The sequence below is a fragment of the Stylophora pistillata genome, chromosome 7 (genome assembly GCF_964205215.1).
Source record: "Stylophora pistillata chromosome 7, jaStyPist1.2, whole genome shotgun sequence".
NCBI lineage: Eukaryota > Metazoa > Cnidaria > Anthozoa > Scleractinia > Pocilloporidae > Stylophora > Stylophora pistillata.
This window is the reverse complement of record NC_142525.1, coordinates 13,097,990-13,104,499: the sequence shown is the minus strand read 5'-3', so window position 1 is coordinate 13,104,499 and position 6,510 is coordinate 13,097,990. Positions and strand designations below refer to the sequence as shown.

The 6,510-nt window shown below is 39.3% G+C and overlaps 1 non-coding gene across 1 annotated transcript; it reads right to left on the bottom strand.

Moving 5' to 3' along the window:
• Positions 1-5,895: 5,895 nt before the first annotated feature.
• On the bottom strand, positions 5,896-5,968 carry Trnan-auu (transfer RNA asparagine (anticodon AUU)). The gene has a single exon. It is a non-coding gene; the product is annotated as a tRNA-Asn (tRNA).
• Positions 5,969-6,510: the final 542 nt, after the last annotated feature.

Sequence of the window (6,510 nt, the reverse complement as noted above, 5' to 3'; positions counted from 1 at the left end):
ACACTCAGTTTCTTCGAATGAACAAGGCATTCTGTCACGTAGGGCATTAAAACAACTCCGATACTACAAATTTATCAAAAAAGATTTACGAAATCATTTTCGCAAATATTTCGCTGTTGTTTGGGTACAAGATAACTCAGAGAAGTTGCATAATTTCATGGTTGATACTTCATAAAGTTGGCACACACGGGCGCGACGGAGGGGAAAAAGTGTAAAAAAAAGTATAAATAACATTTTCTATCAATTGCAGCTTCTTTTGTTTTTGTCTTTCCTGCAGCCGGATGATCTGAAACTGTTATAATAATAGAACTTGATGGGGCCAGGCGGCGTGCGCTCTCTGAAGGTGTTTTATCCGTATACGGTCGTAAAAGGAATGTGGGTCACATTCATCCTGTTGCATGATCGCAGCCGTTAAGCTACTATGTCTTTTGGCTACGAGCGTGAATAAGTGGAATATAATTAAGATTTACTGTCTATTTCCGTTTCTTCTAAAGTTAAACAATAGTTTTTACGAGTCTGTGCGACTCCTGCCATTCCTCCGTGACGAATTTATTATTAAGGCACAACTGAGGAAGTTCCGTAGAAAGTCAAACTCGCAGCGGGTGGCTTTATGAATACCAAAGCCGGAAGGCCTATACTCTTTTGCGAAACGAAACGAAACGAAACGAAACCACGCGATATTTAATAACGAGACTAAAAGGATAATGTCCATATATTTCTCAATAAGGTTACGATAAATTTTAAAGATTCCCGCTTTTAGAGATTCCTCATTTTAAGTATTTCCCAGTCCCTCTTACCCTATTCCCCATTCCCTCATTCCTCCCATTCCTCATTTTCCATTTCTCATTACCCATTCTCCATTTCCTGTTTTAAAGGTAGCCTTCGTAAACTCGACATGGCAGAAGCCGAGCTTCATCTGAAATGGACATTTCATACTTTACTTTATTTATTTATTTTAGAAGCAGACTATATATACTCTAAAAATGAAAGGGAAAAAGATGATTCTAGAAAAGGAAATTAAGAGGTTATCCCTATGTGAGAACTCCCATTTTCCAGTGCTCTGAATGCGAACTCTTAATTGCAACGCCTGAAACTCCGCGTAAAATAGCGATTGGCCAAAGAACTAAAGTCGTATGAAATATCTTTATTATCTAAGGGTTTAAACAATAAATTGCTTTATGAGACGCTTCCCTACTGTTCCTCAGCTTCTCACAGAACGTCAAAAGATGACAATTGCGCCGAGGCCGTGGCCAAGGCCGTGGGAACCAATATGCTCCAGTCTAAGCACCACACATAGTGAAGGTCACTGAAATCATTGCGACCGCACTCAGTTACTTGGAATAAACAAGATATTTCAGTCATGTAGGGCATTGAAACAAATCCAATACTACAAATTTCTAAAAAAGATTCATGAATTTATTTTCGCGAATATTCCACTGTTGTTTGGGTACACAATAACTCAGGGAAGTTGGATAATTTTAGGGAGGATACTTCATAAAGTTGGCACACACGGGCGCAACGGAGGGTAACAAGTTATAAATAGCATTTTTGATAAATTACAGCTTCTTTTTGTTTTTGTTTTTTCCACAGCCAGATGATCCGTAACGGTAAAACATAGAACTGAGAGAGGCCACGCGGCGTGCGCTCTCTAAAGGTGTTTTATTATGGTCGTAAAAGGAAAGTGGGTCACTTGCATCCTGTCGCATGATCGCAGTTGAGCTAATATGTTTTTTTAGCGGCGAGATAGCCTGAATGCGTGGAATGTAATTAAGATTTACTGTCTATGTCCGTTTTTTTTTTTTTTTTCTTTTTTAAGTGAAAAATAATAGTGCTGACGAGCTAGTGCGACTCCTGTCATACCTCCGTGGTGAATTTATCATTAAGAGGCAATTGACGAGATTCAGGAAGTCACGTACAGTCGCAGCCGATGGCTTCATGAATATCAAAGTTAAAAAAACACACTACAGTACATGCAGTATGGGAAAGCGGAAACATCATTTTTAGCTGTTTCGCAAACAAAGGAATTAATTAAATAAATAGCATTTTTGATAAATTACAGCTTCTTTTTGTTTTTGTTTTTTCCACAGCCGGATGATCCGAAACGGTAAAACATAGAACTGAGAGAGGCCACGCGGCGTGCGCTCTCTAAAGGTGTTTTATTATGGTCGTAAAAGGAAAGTGGGTCACTTGCATCCCGTCGCATGATCGCAGTTGAGCTAATATGTTTTTTTAGCGGCGAGATAGCCTGAATGCGTGGAATGTAATTAAGATTTACTGTCTATATACCGAAAATCGCTATAAAGTGTTTCTCGCGATTCCTCTTGGTTTGTTTCTCAATTTTCCCGGGCCGCTGCCAATCACTTATTGCGTAAAAACCGACGAAACTTGCAAAGTGGAACTATGGTGGCTACTTTTGCTTACCGTTAAGTCGGTAAGACTTAGAGGTCAGTAAATGTGACCGATTCTGCCGGGGGATATTTTATTGCCTGGAGCTTGGACTTATCAGGAGAGTTCCCTTGACAGCTGGATTACACTCATGATGTTGTGAAACCATTTATAAAGACATAACGCTCTTTCTTCGCTGTTTTGGTCACATTTCTTCGCTTTGTGATGTTGCAGTAAAACAGTAAATGTAACGAGATTTATGATCGAATATGAGCTTTCTGTGGGTTGTTAATTTGATTCTTCGAAAACTAATCAGGCTTTTAAAAACGAGCTGGGATGTCCACTCGCTATTCACTACCTTACCCCTCCCTTACTTGCTATATTTTCAGCGCTATGTCCAGGTGCAATCCGTATCTTTAAAAAAAAACTAGTTTTTCTTTACTTATCTGAAATTATTTTAGTTAAATTGGGTTCATGTTTTGTTTATTAATTAATAAAAGGTACCCTCGACCCTCGATATTTTTACCGTCGCCCTCGACCCTCTACCCTCGACAAAAAGATAGACTCGTTTTTTCGCTTTAGAAAATCCCGGGCAGGAGTAGTCGCATAGTATCTTCGTATGTCAGCTACGCGTGTTTATTGTACCAGTTCGTGGAATAATGAATAGAGTTAAAAAGGAAAAGAGCCTTTGAATTAAAGCTAGAAAGAAGCTTAGACGTAGGAGCCATACCTTGAAGGAACTCGATAAAGAAAGGCGAGAAAACTCTCACCGAGACTGACAAGGGCTCCCATCTCGGACTCCCAGCTTCCTTGTGGCCAGTAAGAACACAAGTGGCTCAAGCTCCAGCTGTGAGATGATCATCTTGTGCAACAACAGTCATGGCGAAATTAGAAGAATTTGTATACGAATATTTGCGACTGCTCTAGGGAATAGAAAAGACACGTCAAATTCGTAATACAAGTACCGCAGCTTACTTCCACAGTGTATCGCTTGTTCAAGTGACCGCTTACTGTGATGAAAAGAATTCACTTTTACGAGTTGTCCTTTTCGAGGGTTTCAACTGTAAGAAAAGCCCAAGGCTGAACACACCATTTCCGCACGGCCGATCCGCCGAAATCCTCGAAATGGACAACTCGCTAAAATGGGTTCGTTTCATCAAAGTAAGCGGTCAGATAACATGCGATACCCTGTGGAACTAAAGTGAGGTATTTTTATTGAGAATTTTACGTATTTTTTATTCATTAGAACGGTCATAAATACTCCCATACAAACTCTTATAATTCCGACATGACTGTCATTGCACACGAATGATCATCTCACAGCTGGAGCTTGGGCTGCCTGTGGTGAGAGTTGAAACTTTTCTATGCCTGGAATTTCCTCTCTTCGCCGCCTTTCCGAAGCTTTGTCACGCACTACTGCAGGATAGTTTCAAGCGAAGCATGCTTTTGTAGGGAGTCTTCTTGGACTCCGCGCCTGTGTTTTTATTGGCGGTCGGTATTTCGAGTTTTTCAGAGTGTTGACATAACTTGACATGTGGTCACCTAAAGACGTGAAAAGTTGGAAAAAATTTGGATGCGATAAAGCCCCACTTCGTTTGTAAGCGAGTGTGTCCTCTTTGGACGAATCAATGGCGTATGAAACCTTTACAGATTGAGTTAAAAATTTGGTCCGAGGATTCCCAAGATACCAATCTAAAAAACTGTGCGGGCCTCTCCGTTTTTCGAAATTGATCTCCAGCAAAGATCTCTAGCCTAACGCGTATCGGTAAAATTTTGGCTACCAAACTTGACAGAGAAAGATTGCAAAGCAATCAATATCGAGAAAGCCCCACTCGGTTTTAGAGACCAATCCCTTATGATTGAAATTGCACAGAAGTTTCACTTGTGCAGATAGATGACCGTGGAATGTAATGGGAGCTCTCAGTCTGTTGCCATTCCTTCGAGAATTAAAATGTTTTGACGGGCCTGCGCGACTTCTGTCATTTTTTGTGACAAATTCTTTCTTAGGAGCTAATTGACGAGATTTGGAGAGACTCGAGACTGCAGTCTTGCTTGAGAATCTCGACAGATAAGGCAACAGGTAATACACCGCCGATGGCGGAATGAATAATATCAAAGTCAGAAACCCCGTGCACATTCCTGGGCGCGAGTTATTTAACAGGAAATTGACCCTTGTAATACAAACGCATAATAAAGAGACAAATACCTTCTATTCCTTTTTTTGTTTTTGTTTTTTTTTCCACAAAGCGTTCATACGGCGGGATTTGCAAGAGGTGAAGCCTCACGCCCCTTAAGAACGGATTTGCCATGCGGCGTGCGTTCTCTGAAGGTTTTGTTACGGTCGTAAAAGGAATGTGGCTCACCTGCATCCTGGCATGATCGTAGCCGCTAAGCTATACGTAAGTATAGATTTACTCTCTATTTCCGTTTCTTCTAGAGTTAAAACAAAGTGTTGACGAGCCTGTGCGATTCCTGCCATTCCTCCGTGACGAATTTATCATTAACACACTGCCGACGAGATTCAGGAAGTCACTCTCGCAGCCAATGGTTATGAATATCAAAGTCAAAAGGCCCATACTCTTTTGCGAAACGAAATGAAACAAACGGAATCAGGCGAGATTTACCGAAACTAAAGGGATAATGCCGATATATTTTCTAATAAGGTTAAGATAACTTTTTCATGGATTTTGGTCGATGTTTGGTTCACGTATTGTAGGTTCTATTGGAAAAGTTATCATGTTTCTGACACATTTAAAACAGAATTAGATCTTTACTCTAAAATGATATAAAAATTAGTTTCTAAAGCTGATATAATGACATTCACACTACTTTATGTTATTTTATACAAAATCGTTTGTCTCTTCAATACTAAAACTTTGCTAAAACAAAAATATACTTTACTAAAACAAAAATATATTCCTTTGCCTCGCTTCGCTGTTAAACAGCTTCTTTTGCATACTTGCTCATTAACACAGAACGAGGGGCGAGCGTCAAGTAGACTGAGAAAATATTATATGGAGGGATCTAATAGTGTTACAATATTCGTTATTCCATCCTTCACTGGCTTACTGGCCAAGATCGTCAACATTAACATAGAGTAGATCGTAGTATTTTTTTTCCTGAAAATACAAGGGCATAAATCAGGTAAAAGTGTCAACTATGTGGAGCTTGCAATACAGTCTCTTTTAAAATGACTTGGAATCTTACGTAAAGAGAATTTTGGTGATGGAATTACATTCAGAAATAAGCGAAATTAAATAGAACGCCATTATGAAGTTCTTTTGACAGAGGAAAGTAGAATAGAAAGAGGCAAAGAGTATATAGGAGTAATGTGCCTTTTTACGGATTTACAATTTGATACTGGCAGCAGCACCAATGAAGAGATTCAATTTTCAAATATTCATTTAATCAATATAACCTATGGGATCTTTCATAGCATTCTTAATCAAACTTCAGACCATTATCATAAATTATTTTTCTCTATTACGTGTACATGTATACAGTAAAATCCGGCCTGTACGGGATTCGAACCACTGACCTCTGCAATAATAGTGCAGCGCTCTACCAATTGAGCTAACAAGCCAACTTTTTTTCAGGTCTGATTTTCGCTATTGCACAAATAGCGCTCTCTACTGCGAGGATCGTGCATCATACGTAATTTGGTGCCCGTATCACAAGTAATGATTTGTTCCTTTTCATAAGACGTCCGCAAAGCGCATGATTTTCATTCATATGATGACGGGTGAAGTTTTTCTAATTCTCAAGGTCAATCAGGAAAAATAAAACACAAATAAAACAAAATGTTTGTACTGACTACGGTTGAGGCTCGCGTTGATTGACAAATTATAAAAGTGGCTGTCAGTAACGAAAACATCTTTGAACTCACAATCCCAAATTTTAAATCTGGTAAGAATAAAAAACCTAAAACAAAGTAACAACAACTCCTTTATTTGCTTTACACTTAAAACTGACTTGTTTTGCGGGCGAAATTACAATTGAATAAAGTGATCGTAACAATCCGCTTCATCTAGCAGGCGTAACTAAAGGATTCGTTACATGAGAAGTGCTGCATCTCTTAAGAGCGAGTTCATCACGCTTTGCCTAACCTTGAGAACTACACCTGCG